The sequence below is a fragment of the Trachinotus anak genome, unplaced genomic scaffold (genome assembly GCF_046630095.1).
Source record: "Trachinotus anak isolate AG129_WGS33_773 ecotype Australia unplaced genomic scaffold, CSIRO_AGI_Tana_v1 ptg000015l, whole genome shotgun sequence".
In the NCBI taxonomy this organism is placed as follows: Eukaryota; Metazoa; Chordata; class Actinopteri; order Carangiformes; family Carangidae; genus Trachinotus; species Trachinotus anak.
The window spans coordinates 9,488,117-9,505,000 of NW_027273866.1; the positions used below are offsets into that span (position 1 = coordinate 9,488,117).

Here is a 16,884-nt window from a genome sequence, read left to right on the forward strand (position 1 = left end):
GGAAATGAGTTGATGCTAGTTTAGTTGATTGAGGGTTCTCAGACCAACATGGCCTGGGCTGTGACTGGCATACATGACGCAAGCAGCTCTGTACTGAATCACTGTGACTGGCGTCACTGTTGTCATAACAAGCATGGCCCAACACAGGAAGTCTCTGGTGAGTGTGGCACACTGTTGATTGTTCTTTTGGCAGAGAACACATTTAGGAGATTCCCAAGCTAACCACAACCAATGATCCCAAAGTGACTGAGAATCACTCACTCACTGGATTTCACCTTGTTGCATGGACTTTCATAGCTGATTGCATGTTGTACAGTTCAATTCTGTAACTTTCCAGACTGTTTGCTGTCCCAGCTGGGGACTGGTTGCAACACCAGCTAATGTGCTATTATATTATTACCTCTCTCTCACATCAGTGCTAAGGTTTGCCTGGGTCTCGATACTACCACTTCTACCTCGGAGCAGTTGCCACTGGATACTTCTCCCCTGCTCCTTTCTACCAGTAACCATACTGGGCGGGCAGTGGTCTGTGACCAGCCAGAGCTGAGTGGTACCATCTGGCATTACTAGCTTTTTCGCTAGCACCATGGTTTTCATCCTTTCCCTTTTCTTCCTCACTCTCTTCACCACGCAGCTACCAAAGACAGGGCATGGTGACACCAGAGCCCTCGAATACAGTTGGGTTTTTAAATCACTAATAATACTTCAAACAAGGAGCTGAAGCTTATTGTTTCAAACATATACTCTAAAAATAAAGGAGGAAAAAAAACTTGCCAATCATTTTATTAAGGATGTTACGGTCCTCAGACCTCTAACTGTTAAAATAAGAATAAAGTTATATGTAAAAGTACATATAAAATAGTGTTACTTTTAAGGTTTTTGAAATGTGAAAGATACATTTCAGGTAACATAGTTCACTTCAATTGATAGTGTTTTGGGATGAAGCCGTCACATGTCCTGGTTCTCACACTCCTACCAGAGACTCACTCATCTAAAAAAAAAAACGTCTGAACCAAACCGAAGGTGATTGTGGGCAGGAGTGTCTATTGGGGTTTATTGTTCTGAAAGCAATGATTGTCTTGAGAATGGTGTAATAGCTGGCGTGCCACCACGTTGTGATTTGTGTTCGAGCAATTTGCCTCCCATCGAAGGTCAGAGTTGACTGGTCATTGTTTGAAATGGCACTCTGCTTGTTTTCCACAAATGTCAGGGACAAAGCGATTAGCCAACCAGATCCCTGTCCCACCGCCTTGAGTCACCGACATTCCTCTGCCCCGATTGCCAACACCCACCACCACCCTACAGTGGTGTGACCCGGCCAGCGTGATGTCACACGGCGTGATGTCATGACTGGAAGGTGTTCTGTAAGTAGGAACACATGACACGATCTGCAGCATTAGAACAAACACAGTTCTTCCCTGAACATGGAGCTTTAGATAAAGCTGACTGGAAACCCCCTGAAAATAGCGAGGGAGACAACTGGAACCAATTCATCTTATCAAAGACAGAAAAGCAGCGACAGAGAGATGTGCTTGGGTACTGAAGGGTCTTGAAATAGGTGGAGTGTCTTATTTGTTCCAGACATACCAGTGATAGCAGAAACACGAGCTTTGGATAAAGCTGCGTGGAAAAAGTCCTGAAAAGCAAGAGGAGGCAACTGGAAGCAATTCATCTTATCAAAGCGAGACAGAGAGATGTGCTTGGGAACACAGGGGTTTAGAATCAGGTGTCCTGCTTGTTCCAGACATACCACAGATACCAGATATGTGCCAAATAAAATACCGAATATTTAAAGTCACTACGTGCAGACTGTTTAGCCAGGCAAGAGGTGTGGCTGTAGAGATACCAGTGCTGGTCCGCTGGTCAGTCAGTTCACCACTTTGGCCCAGACCAAAATAACTCTTGGATGCATTGCCATGAAATTTTGTACAGACATGCATGATAGAAGGGTGAACTCTACTGACTTTGGTAATCCCCTGACTTTGCATCTGTCAAACCATGAGGTTCACATTTTGCGTTTGGAGCAAAATATCTCAACATCTATTAAATGGATTTTAATGGAATTTAATACAGATATCCAAGGTTCCCAGATAATGAATCCCACGGCACACAACCGACGCCACATCAAAGATTTCACTTACTTAGTAAAATCTTTTGGCATCTACTGTAGATGGATTGACACAAAATGTGGTACAGACATTTATTGTTCCCCAAGGGTAAATTCCTGAGGTGACTCAGGTGGTCATCTGACTTTTCCTCCAGTAGCTACATGAGGTTAGCATTTTTTGTTTTTGAGTGAAAAGTCCCCACAAGTACTGGATTTAGTGTGAACTTTAGTACAGAGATTCATGTTCCCTTGAATTGTGAGACCTTCCACATTCCCCTCAGTTTTCGTCGAGCACCATCATCAGGTCTAAATTTCATTTTTGCTTTACCAAAGCAAAAATGAAATTTACCTTGCAGAGCTGCTAGCATGGCTGTACCCTCCTGGTCTTATTAGTTGATTATAGCATCTTTTCAAATTATTCTGATGGCATGAAATGAAACCATGATGGTGAAACCTGATGCATTTGGTACATTTATTCAATTCTTCTCAGTGTCCGCAGGTGGTCCGATGCTGGTTTTATTTTTTTTTTTCACACTGCCACTGGAGGGGGGAAAAAGGGGGCAAAAGAATCTGACTTTTTCATTTACAATTAATTTCAAAACACAACAAACGCGGTTTTTCTGCCAAAGCTGCCAAAAGACGCCAAAAGCATGGCTAAAAAGGCAAAAGGCAAAGAAGAGCTCCACCCAGGGGATTTATTTATATTTCATCTTTATATGTTTTCATTTTTATTCTAACATTGCAGTTTGTCTTTGCATAGTCTACTAAGTTAGCACGTCAACACACAGAGAAAAAAAGCATTTGTTCCTCAACTTATTTGTCATTTAAAGAGGAAAAGAATGTATGTAATGTAATGAAACACATGTAAGGCAGATTACTAATGTAATGTAATTTAACTGTGTTTTCAATAAAATCACAGCAGATTATCACGTCTCAGATCACTTCCAGGTTCTTTTCCTGTCGTTTTTCCAGACACATAAAGGCCCCTATCTATTCCAATGAAATGCACAATTCAGGCACATACAAACACACACACACGCACACACACACACACATCACAGAAATAGGTGAACTGTTTGATGGTCCAACCAGCTGCCTTGCAGAACCTAAGGAAAAAAGAGAAAAATGGGGGTGGAAGACAAAGACAGGGAGAGAGACAGAGCAAGAGGAGAGGCATGTCTGCTCTTGTTGGTGTGCACAGAGCTTTGGGTTGACTCCTTTGAACTTATGATGAGCCAAATTCCAACCCCACATCTATGGGAGGAAGTACCTTGCATGTACAAACACACGCACACACACACACACACACACACACACACACACACACACACACACACACACACACCATCATGTTCCATCCACCTTTTCTCCATTGCCAGACCCCCGTTATCATCTGTCACCTGGTGCCTCAGAGCAGCATTTCATTCCATTTTCTAGTGAGCATATGCGCGTACACGCCCTTTGTAGACACAACATACACACACATAACTGCATGCATAAACGCACACACGCGTGTAAGAGTGGAGCGGGGGCATAATTAACATCTAGAAAACCGCACTTTTCCCGCTTTCTCTTCTCTGCCTTCTTTCTGCTATTAGAATATAGACTATGCTATCAGATGGCTGGGCATATTCCACTTACTTCAAAGACCTCTGGTGGACTGATGTGCGTGATTACAGGGAGGGCTTGCTTTAAAGAGCCTCAGAGAGACAGAGAGAGAGAGAGAAAAATCTGAGCAGGAGAGACACAGAGAAATAAGAAGGAGAGAGAGAGAGAGAGAAAGCAGCTGGCTTGGTGGTAAACATCTGCTGGTTGTGGAGGCCTGGCCCTGACATACAGGGGGAAATAGCTGCATCGCTCTTCCAAGATCTGCTCCCTCCAGTCTTTCCTCATCCACTCTCCTCCACAGATCTAATCTAATGTGACTGGCTGTCTGTAAAGGTCCAATATGTCACTCAAGGTTGCCCCACTTTGGTTTTGTTAACACGTTTATCCAACTCTTTTTTTTTTTTTTTTAACTCACACACTGACAGTACACAACTCCCAAATGTGCAATTTCAAAATCACGCTAACAGCTTTCTGATATTCAGTTACAGCCTCCGTTGCACAATTCAAGTTCTCACTTGGTTAAAAGTTTCTTAGCCCTTTCCTAGCCCATCTGCTAATCTGTATGTACACTTTCATAGTTAATACACATTACACAGTGGATCAATGAGAGACAAAGACATAAATATAGATTTATCGTTTATTTTGTGTTCACAGAAGAAATGGATTAGTAGATCAAAGTTCTAAGCCAATATAAACAAGGCATCTTTACAGTGGTGAGAAAAACTGCAACTTTGAATTTGATATTCATATTTGATCAAAAGCTACCGAGTGGACCTTGAGATGAGCTTTGCCAACTATAAATATTGTGTTTTGCACATTCACTGCAGCTGTTTATATCTGCTCGATGGCGTGTAAACACAGCTGTATTTTGGCTATAATGTGGCAGAAAATGCAACAGCATCAACAATATTAGGGAATTCCTAAACATTCCTACAATATAAACTCCCAGCATAGGTTGGCCATTTATTGTATGTATTGTATTTTTATAGTGTGTAAAATTTGTGTAAGATTTTCAAAAACCTTTATTGTTAAAGGGTTCTAAACACATGACTTCTGCAGGTCCAGTACTTGCATATTGTGTTTAATAAGGTAGTTCAAATGGTTCATTTTCACTACTATAATTATCTGTAACACAGTTTGTGTCAACATAACACATTGGTTTAAGAGTTGAGCAGCTGAAAACTAAGCAGTTTGCTTGGCCATAAATAGTAAACTAGTGGAAACATTCAGTGGAAGTGAAGCTAATGTCTTATAAGTGATAGATGCTGAGGCCAGCAGACCTGTGCATTTGGTCCAGTGACAAAGCCAAGCTTCACTTTGCATCTATCACACACAATAGACGTAAACTGGCACAGATTTTGCTATATAATACTGCAGTAACTGTCCCTGTAATGTCTCCAGTTGTGCTAAGCCAGTGAGGGCAATGTTGCAAATCAATAAGCAGGACTGCTTTATGGCCCTTTCGGATTTTTCATTCAATGTGATTAAGTACCTTGACTTGTTGAGGATTTAATTAAGTGGAAAAATCAGCCATTAACATTTGGTTAAAAAAAAAAAAAAAAAATCTTCCATCTGTAATCGAAGGTAGCTGCTTGATGGACCTGCTGCTGATGAATTAATGGAGACTATTGTTAAAAAGACTCAATTCTAAATTCACACTGAAACATATTTGTGTAGGTTTCTCCTCTGTGCTGAAATAAATTAAATTAAAAGAGCATTCAAAGAACAAGAAAATGCCATAACGCAATATACATCTCAATCATAATATGAAAGCACGTATACTGGGAGAGAAAATTCTATCTCCAGGGTACTCTACTGTCTGTGTGGTAGCTTCCTCCTGTTGCATGTGTATATGGAAGAAAATGATAAACAAAGAAGAAGGTGGAATAAATAATAATCTATTAGACAATTAATGAATACATATTATAAATGAGATGTGGAAGTGACCCAGTTTGCTCCAGTGGTATTATGCACTGTTTCTGCAGTTAGGGGGCTCCACAGTCTGTGTGTGCCCTCTGTCTATAACCTGAGCTGTATTTTTGGTGTGAGAGCATGATTTTTGTGCCTGCTATATCAGTTGCCCCTTGAGGATGATTAGTGTTTATTGAATTGAACTGAATTGAATTTAATTCCTTACAGGCATACTGTCCTGGTCTAGGGCCATTCTTTTACTGGCTTAGAATTACACCGGTGGCTGTTTTCATAGCGCACTTGCTGGAATGTGTGTGTGTGTGTGTGTGTGTGTGTGTGTGTGTGTGTGTGTGTATGCCAGCAGAGAGAAATCTAGAACTCAGGGGCAATGAGTGTATTTGGCTGAGTCTACTTGCTTGAAAATACAGCAAAGAAAGAGGTCGATCACTGTTGGAGACAAAACACGTACATAACAGACGGAAGCCCTGTTGTTCCTTAAACTTTTAGCTTGTTCTTGTCTTTTTTGCTCGTGTTCTCTATGCAGCTTGCAGTTATGTTAACGCATAATAAAACTAAGAAAAGCAACACCTACATGAGACTAATGCTTTGTCATGTCTACTGAGGGATTCTTCACATTTTTCAGTCTGGGACCTTAAATTTGAGAAATTTTGTTCTGGCACTGGCTGGCAGTGACTTTAATGAGGAGCTTACTGTGCAATGAATGATTCACTTTTATATGCAGTCTTTTTTCTGTTCAGTAGAATTGAACTCTCAGTAGTCAGTGAAGACCCTGTATGCATTCAATCTGTTATTAAGAGGCAAAAAAAGCTTTGATTGTTGAATATTTCTAAATTATATAGCATCTGATCTGTAATTTCACTCCCATTCCAGTTTTAAAATGCACTAGAAATCGCTAAGGAGAGGTATTGGTCCTTTCAACAAATGGTTCCTACGTGGGCTTGTTATGCAGCTATTCAAATTATGCGTTCAGCAGCGAGACGCATGTCAGCATTAATGTCTCAACACGCCCAAATAATCTCCTCTACAGATAAATGTAGTTTGTATATACATGTAGCTGTGCTGTCATGCGCCCAGAGGAGGGAAATTGAGTTCATACAGCCACAAGACCAGATAGAATCTAGTATTTGTGGCATATCTTGTCCTGATCAGTAAACATGAGGCTGTGTGGTTCTTTTCAACACATATGAGCACTAAATTTCACCCCTGATTTCACTGAGTTCATGATTGCATCATTAAGGTTGTGCTGTTTTTTTTTTTTTTTTGTTTTTTTTTTTATTATTTTAAGCACCAGTGTTGGACCTGTACCTTGGACCTGTCAGCTGAGGGATGCCAGGTTTCAGCGCAGCCAATAGAGGGACTTTGGTCTGTTGTCTAAGTTGTTTTTGAAGTACTGGGACAAAGCTTTGACCCACTATAGACAGACATTTTGAAAATGTTCCGTCTGTAAGAAATTATTATATACATATATAAAGTTCCTTTTCTGTGACATTCGCATTTATTCCTCTTTTTTATTATAATCTTTTTTTTTTTTTAAACGATATCAACATTTATCATTAATTTTGCTTTAACAGCGGACAAGTGCATGCTGGAGGACACAGGGCAGTGCAGGTCATCTGCTGCTGCAGGATGACGATACCCTGTGTCATCATTAAAGATAAAAGAAACCAGCCTCAACTGGATTCATCTCGACTTTTATTTGCAGAGTTGCATTTTAGGAGAGAGACAGCAACTGTAATACATGAAGATACGCATTACTTTTGTTATTTTTCTGAAAAAAAGCAAAAAAAAAAAAATAATAAAAAATGAAAATAGTATACATTTTTATTGCTTTAAGTGGTGGTTAGAATTTTTTCCCTTGCACCTTAATTTTTTACCTCATGATCAGTGGCCCGCACCCAGACAGTAAAATTAGTTATGTAATAGGCCTACACACACACACACACACACACACACACACACACACACACACACACACACACACGAGACGTCCCCTGTCAACAACCGCGCTGGCTGCCCCTGTCACAAAGGTGAGGGCGCCGCTCATCTCTCTGTTTTGGCTTTTCCCAGTGCGCACTGCGTTATTACGGTAGGAGGGAGGCGGGCTCTAACCTCCATGTGCGTCGCGTTTTGATTGACATGGCGGAGTCTCGCAGTACGCGTCGCGCCGCGCCAGCAGACAGGCAAGACCCGACCCTGGGAATAAAAAAACGCGCAGCCCCGTCTGTTTGAAGATTATTTTATTGCAGCGAGGTGAGTTCTTTTACACTTCTTTCACGGCACCAACCAGCAGGGCACAGAACGGGAACCGAGGCCGAAGGAGTCGATGTTGGAAAAAGTTTTAGAAGTGCGTGTCTTGCCTGTGTGTATGCGTCCTGTGTGTGTTGAGTGTGTGTGTGTGTGTGTGTGAGTTTGGAGAGCTGAGCGCTGACGCCGGCAGTCTGGGCCACTTGGCCAGCGCAAAGGAAAAAGGAAAACTGCTTCACCGCTGCGGAGGGGGGGGGCGAATCGAAACTTTTGGGCAAATTGTGCCGTTCATTTTGAAACGACAAGGAGAAGGCGAAGCTGAGGGGACTGTGGCGTTAGTCTTTCGCACCAGTCGAGCGACTCGTGTCGGGGCTGTGCGTTTTTTGGAGCCTGCTCTTTGTGGTCCCCCGATTTCTCCGCTTTCACGAAAGAATGTGTTTTTGTCTCCGAGGACTTCAGATGGAGTGAGTGCGCAACAGGAGAAAACCTTCTCCCTTTGGCTTATTTCTGCAACAAATCGCAGCTGTTGCGTCGCGACCTGCGTTGTTGAAACGGCCGCTTGTGTTGTAGCCGCTCAAAATCAGGAAATGAGCACTTTTATAGCTGGAAAATAAGTTGGAATGGAAGATGCTGAGGCAGTCAGATTTGACAGAGAGGGGGTTGCGAAATCATTGAATTGACACCATAGAGGGTTATACTGGATAACAGCGGAGAAGCGTCGGAGGGGCTGTGTTAGAGCGACTTTCCATAGAGGCTGTGTGCGGCTGCAGAATGCAGGAAAAGGGCTTTGGAGAAGGAGGAAAAAAAAAAATCCCAACTCCAGCATATCCTAGCATTCCTTCCAGCCAGTGTGTCTACCTCTCTCTCTCTCTCTCTCTCTCTCTCTCTCTCTCTCTCTCTCTCTCTCTCTCTCTCAGAAACGACTACGTGTCTGTTTGTGCAGGGAAGACAGACAAATCTCTCTCTCTCTCTCTCTCTCTCTCTCTCTCTCTCTCTCTCTCTCAGCCTCTCTCTGATGCAGACGTGGAAATTAAACATTGGTCTCCTGCATGAAACGATCGATTATCAGCCTTCCACGTACCTCCATTAAAAAAAAAAACAAAAAAAAAACAAGACTTGTATTAAACTCAGGCTTTTTTTTGTGTGAACTCATCCCGCTGAGGAAACGATGGATAATGTGGCAGAAAGAGGTCGGAAATTTTAAAATGCAAAAGATGACTTGAGCCTCAAGTTAATGACAGGACTGAGTGGTTAATTGTCATGCTGTCATGATTAGCGGTGGGGGGGTAATTGAGGCTATGATTTGGGAATCGACCCCCCCCCCCTCTTCTTCATGATGTGGGATCTGGATCCAGTGGGCACATTGGAGAATATAGGCTAGGGGAAAAAATAACCTAACACACATACACGCGTACGCGCAGACACACACACACGCACACACACGCACACACACACACACACAGAGCTTTACTTTTTCAAGGGGAGAGAGAAGGAGAAATCCGATCCCAAATAGATGACGTCAGATGACATTCCTTTGGTGAAAGGCTGATGTGGCCATGCAATTTTTTTTTTCTTTGAAAAACTGATATCCGACTTTTTTTTGTGAGGGGGGGGCGGCTACCAGCTGAAAAGGTGTGTTTATGGTTGTAAAGGAATTTTCCCTGTGGTGCATGAATGGGCAATTTATTTTGTTGCCACAAGTCAGGGGCATCAAAAAGTCTTAGCATCAAGCTCTTGAGCCAAGAACAGTCCTGTGACATTTGTTCAAAATAATGTCTTTGGTTGAAAAGAAGTGATTTCCTCCTCTAGAATTGTTCTCAGACACTTCTTTCACATTTCACATTTCTTAATCTGACCCTTTAGTCACCAGTTACTTAACAGGTAAGATAGGATTTCAGATTTGGGAAGGCCCTGCTCCGCAGCCCCAGGACGTTTCTTTTGGCTTCTTTGGTTTCAGTCAAGGATGTTAATCGAGGCCCCGCAGTGCATGTTAAGTGTGTTACATGTGAAACAAATGCTGGAGCCACTGTAGGATTTTTTTGCAAAGAGTTAATGGAAATGAAGGCTCGAGCTGCAGGTTGAACAACCTGAGTGGTCTGAAGGTCCAGGTGCTGACCCGAAACCACATTTTCAAAGCAAAAAAAATGTTTTTGCATGGGCTAAGTAATACACCCATATCCTTCTTAACACAAACTGAATGAGGTTTATATCACTGAACACTGTTCTCTGTAAGTTAAGCCTCTTTGGCTTCAGCGTTTATAAGAATGTAAACAAAGCTCATGGGCCGGTATTTGAAAAGTTACGAAAGCCCCTGTGTGTTGAGCTTGTCTTTAGAGCAGATTCAATAATACAAAAAAAAAGTTTGGATGAATTATTGTTTCAGCATTTTGAAATGACAGATTTTGAGTTTTTGCATTTTTTTCATTATTTATATCTGCTTTTTGTGGCTGTGTGGAGAGCCAGGAATGTGGTGCTAGGGATTATACAACAGCATAATGTAAGCAGGGATTTGCACTCAAACTGATGCAATTGCAGGCAAGTGATTTTTTTGCCCCCAGTTTTGGATTGCCATCTATAAAACATGTATTTGAAAAAAAAAAAAAAATTATTTAATACACTGTAATTATGTAAGGGAAGAGAAAGAACAGTTTAAACCGGAGTCAGGTTGAAGGAGGGTAACCATTGTTGCTTTCTCTCTTTCACATGAACAGGCAAAGGGGTTGAATAACACTTTATGTAAGTTAACAACCTGTGCTCCTGTAACCCCTACAGCTTTGTCACACAGGTACAACCCGCCCGCTTGTCTCGGTCAGTGTGATGGTGCGTCATTGCCTCCGCTTGGGGTAAATGTACCTTTCCATCCGCTTTGTTTGATCCCACTTAATCAGTTTGTCAGTTTGTTTTATTCCACTTAAGTGCTTGAACGAGGGCAGAATTAATGAGGGCCGGGAAGTCAAAATATGTCACTTGAAAGTCAATTTATTGGGCTTTACTTTTGGCAGACAAAGTTGCCCTGATTTGGCAAAATAACACCTTGCTGTCAGCTCCTCCAGTAGGCAGACACTCGGAATGACACACAGTGGCCTGGGCCGGGTTTTAGTGGCAAGTGTTGTACGCTTTGCCTCTAATGTTCTGAGAGAGGTTATTCTAGGCGCGATGAGGAAGTTGTTCCCGTGCTTCATGAGGACTCGTGATGTCTCGATCTAACCTCAGGCACAATCTGGCTTCTCCACTTTCCACCTGTGCAGGCTTCGCTGTTCGGTCCAGTAAAACCCTCAGGTACGCCTGGTCGAAATGGGGTTAGGGAAGGGTACAGGATGATGCTAGGCATTGTGTGTCTCAGACTGGTAACCTAGAACATGTTATCCAAGGGGTAGTGTTACTGAACAGTGCTTGTATATCAGGAAGAGAAGCTGGAGCAGATATAGAGTTACACAGACAAGACAATGCAGACCTGGATACTGTGTGTGTGTGTGTGTGTGTGTGTGTGTGTGTGTGTGTGTGTGTGAGAGAGAAAGAGAGAGAGAAAGAGGTGAAGAACAAGAGGAGAGCTTCACATAAACCTCCTCACCACTTGAGTCCTGTTATGTTGGTTTTCCAGGAGTGAGAGCTCCTTTAACTGCGCTCATCTGATGTCTTAATGCTGGGTGAAGCTGCTACTGTCAAACCTGTGAGCATTAAATTGGATATTTTGGGAGGACAGTGATATGATTGGTGTGTCTGAGAGAAAGAAAAATCCATAAACCATTAATTGGCAGGTCATTTTCAATCAGGCGAAATTGATGTTTGGGGATAGGATCAAGATACACACTCATTCTGTTTCAGCTTTAGAGCTGAAAAGATTATTTCAATTTAATCAGTAACCATTCTCCTAATAGATGAAGTAATTTTCAAATGCTTTTCTTACATTTTATAGACCAAACAAGTAACTAATGAATCAAGAAAATGATCCTCAGATGAATCGATAATGAAAATAATTGCTGGTTGTGGAGCTGGTCAGTGTAGGACAGGGGTGATTCAGCTATTGAAACAGGTGCATAAGTCCTGGAAGCATTAGAACATAAGGAGATGAAATATGCTAAGCCCGTGCAATTTTTGCTATGCCTGCAAATAATCAGCCATAATTGCTGTTTATATATACTGATCCTGGCTGTTCAAAATTCTGCGGTAGTCCCTGATCAGCTGCGCACATTTGGAATATGTCCCCCTCATTAATTGGTCGACCTCTGCTATTTGCAGCGCTGCAGTTTGTATAAAGCCTGCGATCAGCCGCGCCATCTGTTTCTCCCAATGCAACAGGTGTGCTCCCCTGAAAGATGGCTGCCTTCACTGTCCCTGTAGCCGCGGTGCGGTTTGGTGAAGTGAACGAGCCGCCTCTTGCTCCCTTGACAACAGTTTTTTTGTTTTGTTTTTTTTTTTTCCTCATTGGAGGCCTGGGTGCGAGGGGGCGTCCCTCTGCTGTGAGGTCAAGGGGTTGGCACCTGGAGTGCAGGAGGGAGAATTTCTGCGGTCTCTCTCTCCCTCTTGTCTCCCTGGCCTCTTGTGTCTTGATGATGCACGGGAAACGTGCGCGCGGGTGCTCCCTGCGGCAGAGGGAGGCTGCTGTGTTTGCCTTGAAAACGGCCGCTGTGACATATGATGGAGTGCAGGGCAGCTCCAGAGGGTACACCAACCTAAACTCACATTACCCAGTGTTTTATTTACACTGAAAACAGATGGAGGGCCACTTTTTCAAGCTGACAAAAAACTCTAATCTCTGTAATAGAGCTGCAACTAGCGGTTGTTTTCATTATCAATTAATCTCTCTGTTACTTTCTCAACTAATCACTTGATTGTTTTGTTAAAATAGTCAGAAAGTAATTAGAAATTCTCAGTATAATTTCACAGGTGTTTGATCTGACCAGCAGCTGAAAGCATAAAGATATTCAGTTCACTATCACATGTGACAAAGCAAATCTTTGACATTTATGTATAAAAATGGCCGAACTGATGAATCAGTTATCCGAATAGCTGCCAATTAAGATTCTGTCAATCAACTAATCAGTTAAAGGACAAACTTCTTTAGCTCCGCATTTCCTACTGGAACTGTACTGAATTCTCCGGACGCCTCTCAGACACTGACTCGCAGTGACTGTCGGCGGGTGCTGAGGAGTGACTGTGTGCAGGTTCTTGGTTTGTTTAGTCAGGTCATGGAGTGAAGGAGTGAAGGAGATGAGCAGTGTTAGCATCCGCAGCAGATTCCTTTGGGTTTGCAGGCAGGGTTTAGTCTCCGTGTCACTGCGTTACACCAAACATTTACACGAAGGTGCAAAGTCTGATTACAAAGCAAAACAAAACAACTTTATGGCCGATCTCGTGACAGAGGCTGATTATCTGCTGCTCGATGCTTTCACTTTCCATTTCCCAGCTTTTTCCTGCGTTTCTCTCTCTCTCTCTCTCTCTCTCTCTCTCTCTCTCTCTCTCTCTCTCGCGCACTCTCTCTCTCTCTCTCTCTCTCTCTCTCTCTCTCTCTCTCTCTCTCTCTCGCTCTCGCTTCTCTCCCATATGAACGGTGGCTTTTTGTTGAAGTATCCCAGCATCTCATGTTTGCTTGGCACAGAGCTGTAATGTTTACCCTCCTCCTCTCTTTCTTTCTGCCCCCTCCTCCCCTCTCCTCCCTCCTTCCATGCCTCTCTCATTCTCCAGAGCCCCGTCTCCCCTGTTTTTTTTGTTTTTTTTTTGTCTCCCTTGATAATTTCCTGCATTGTTGACAGTTGATTTAGAAGAAGATAAAAGAAGCCTTTCAACCTCCCTGCTCCCCGTCTCCCTCCTCCCCCTCTCCTTTCCTCATTGCCCTCTCTTCTCCTTTTCTCTCCTCTCCTCTCCTCTCCTCTCCTCTCCTCTCCTCTCCTCTACTCCTTATATACAGTATGGTTTTAAAGTAATGTGTATGTCAAACACACATCAGTTTTGGATCTGGTTACACAAGTTTCAATCCAAAATAAATAGATATGACATTTGGAGAAATGTGAAGCTCCTCTGACTGACTGTCATTGCTGGAATTCAACCTTAAACTCTCCAAGAACAGTTACTGAAGTTCTCAGCTATCCCAAACTTTTTGCAAAAAAAAAAAAAGTAGCCTTGAGCCCTCATAACAAGCACCCTACTCTTTTGCTTGCCTATACCCAGCAATAATTTAGAGCAGAGCTGCAATCGATAATTATTTGAATCACTGATCAGTCTGTTTTTGATTAATCAATTAATCATGTTGAAAATTGTGAAAAATGCCCACGGCCAGTCGAAGGTCTTCAGATGTCTAATTTCTTCTGACTCTGGCAGAGATTTCAGCAGTGATGTGGGAGTTGTTGTGTTACATTTCCATAATGAAACTCAACGTTATTTTGCACGTTTCACCTGCAGTGGCCGTTGAAGTGGGACAAAATAAGAAGCGAGATCATTGAAAATGAATCAATTTGAAATGTAAAATGATAACAATGAAATCAAGCTGAAATAATTTGTCCGTTAATTGATTTCCCAATCAACAGAAAATTCATTGTGAAAAACTCTTTTTGATGAATCAAAATAACAAACATTTAATGATGCCAGCTTCTTAAATGTGAAGATTTTCTGCTCTGCATCAGATATGATAGTGACTTGAATATCTTTTGGTTTTAAACTGTTGCAAACACCAATGGATATATACTGAAGCTAATTGTTAGCTGCAGCCCTACAACAGATAGTAAAACCGAAGTGGGGACACAATTTCAAGTCTAGATTTAATGGGTGGACAGAGTTAGAGAGTACCTGAGATCATCCAGGAGGTTGTGCACAACAGTATAGCATGGTACAGTATGACTCTGCGAGGGGAGACGCCAGCAAATTTTGTGTGGCTGTGATGCATTTGAAAACACAACGATGCAACGTGTAACTTCACCAAAAAACTTTCACTTCCCTCGTTGGTGATTTGAGTCTTTGCTCATCACCTGGTGGCATTTGAAAGGTCCTGACAGCAGGTGTGTGGCTGCAGCGAGGGGCAGAGGCAGGCTGACATCGGAGGAGGAGGAGGGGAGCAGATGATGAAGTAAAATGATTATGACAAAGAGATAAAATGTCTGGAACCCAGAAATTTGGCCGTGAAGTTCTGATCGGCTGGTGAAGTTTTGTGGATAGAGGTTCGAGTGAGTCAGCTCGATGGTTCAGTGCTCGGTCGCCCTGCCCCGCTGGTGCACTCACACAGCTCCTCGGGGGTATCATCCATAGAAATAGCTTGTTGAAGAGCTGCCCATTGGTGTGTGTGTGTGTGTGGGTGTGTGTGGTCAGCTGGGCGAAGGGATCAGGTGTGCACCTGTACACGCACACACAGAGCAGCGACTTAACACACATGCACGAAACACACTCACACACAGTTAACTTTACGTGCCTGCATTAGCATGCCAGGCGTGTTGGTGCTGCTAGTTGGCAGGCCCATGGAAAGTTCCGCCAGTCGTTAATGGCTGTTTTTATGCCTGACTGTGAGTGTTTTGACTGTGTATCTCAAGTGTCTAGAGTCTGCTGCGGGCTGTGGGCTGTGTGTGTGTGTGTGTGTGTGTGTGTGTGTGTGTGCGTGTGTGTGTGTGTGCGTGTGTGTGTGTGTGTGTGTGTGTGTGTGATGGACTGGGGGAACTGAATCTGTAACTGGTTACATTTCTGATTATTAGCACGGCTGGAACTGGAATTGGAACCGGTACGTTGACACATTTTCAAGTATTCTTATTTTTGGTGTGTGTGACCATCTGCGCTCATGTGTATGTGCAATGTGTGTGTGCATGTTGTACACACACTGTCACAAGTTGGCGGGTATGCAGGGCCAGAGCTGAGGGTTGTGCTCTAGGAGGAAGTAGGTGTTTTTTAATGCAAAGCCACATGTTTTATTGCTTTCCCTTGTTAAACCACCCTCCTCCTCCTCCTCCTCCACCTCCTCCTCCTCTCTCCCCCCTCCAGGGCATGCAGACACACTTTGACCCTTCCCTCCCCTCCCCTCCCCTCTGCCTGTCTTCTCCCACCCATCCCGGCTCCACATACCTGTCATTTCTCCTTCTTGTTCCTTTGTCACTTCCTGGAAAGTGCTGGTGCACTTTTAGGTAGTTTTTGAAAAGTTTGTCACCCACATTGAATTCCTCCTCTTCCTTAGGGACGGGGACAAACACAGCCACTAACGTTGTTGAGTATGAAACAGTGACCTGATAGCAGCTCGTAAATGTTACCTTTCAACCACATCGAACAGTTTTTCATGTGCTGCCTGTTCAAATTAACATTTCATGATTGCACAATCAGCTTATTCCAAAACAGTAATTACAGGTTCATGACAAAACCTGTATTGTATGATCAGCTCCACCAGCTTCCAAAATTGTCCTTGCGGGCATCATTATTTTGGGAAAGTTTTGATTTACTTTGGAAAAACTTTCAAAAACCAAAACTCAAATGCATTTTCAGATGTATCCAGCCCGGCGTGGACGTTGTCTCGGCCCCATATTTGGCTTCACTTCTTCCCTCCTTGCCCTCAAGCCGGACCCCCCACAAATCACTAAAACATCCCAAACACACATCCACACATGCATACACACACACGCACAGGCAGGCAGAAACCCACAAAATCACACTCACACACCCACATCCCTGAACTAGTGTGTGAAATCCTGAGGCTGATTGAGGAGGAGGAATGTGACCTTGTGACCCCCAGGCTGTGGGGAGGGGTGTTATAAATGTGTGTGTGTGTGTGTGTTTGATGTTGGGGAGCAAGTGATTGTATGTACACTTTCCATTGGCTTCACTATTCCCACAATTGTCCGCTTTCATTTTTCCCGACCAATCCTGTTTTCTTCTAACAGATTAAACGCTGCCGTCTGCTCTCCACACATGCACACTCACACGCGCACGTACACATTCATAAACACATCTATGAGTTAGTTGTAGAGTGAAGCATGTAAAGACCCGTTCATTCACTATTTGCCTGCTCTGTTGTGCACATAAAGGCT

The 16,884-nt window shown here is 43.0% G+C and overlaps 1 protein-coding gene across 2 annotated transcripts in view; it reads left to right on the forward strand.

The window, feature by feature from the left end:
• The first annotated feature begins 7,763 nt into the window (after window positions 1-7,763).
• The window catches only part of fndc3ba (fibronectin type III domain containing 3Ba), a 97,288-nt gene continuing 88,167 nt past the window's right edge, over window positions 7,764-16,884 (forward strand). Inside the window, exon 1 of one of the 2 annotated variants that reach the window (XM_071497809.1) lies at window positions 7,764-7,897. The gene's annotated coding sequence lies outside the window, so the exon portion shown is untranslated. Of the gene's footprint in view, window positions 7,898-7,950; window positions 8,356-16,884 lie in introns of those variants that run through there. The other variant, XM_071497811.1, reaches the window with a different exon arrangement.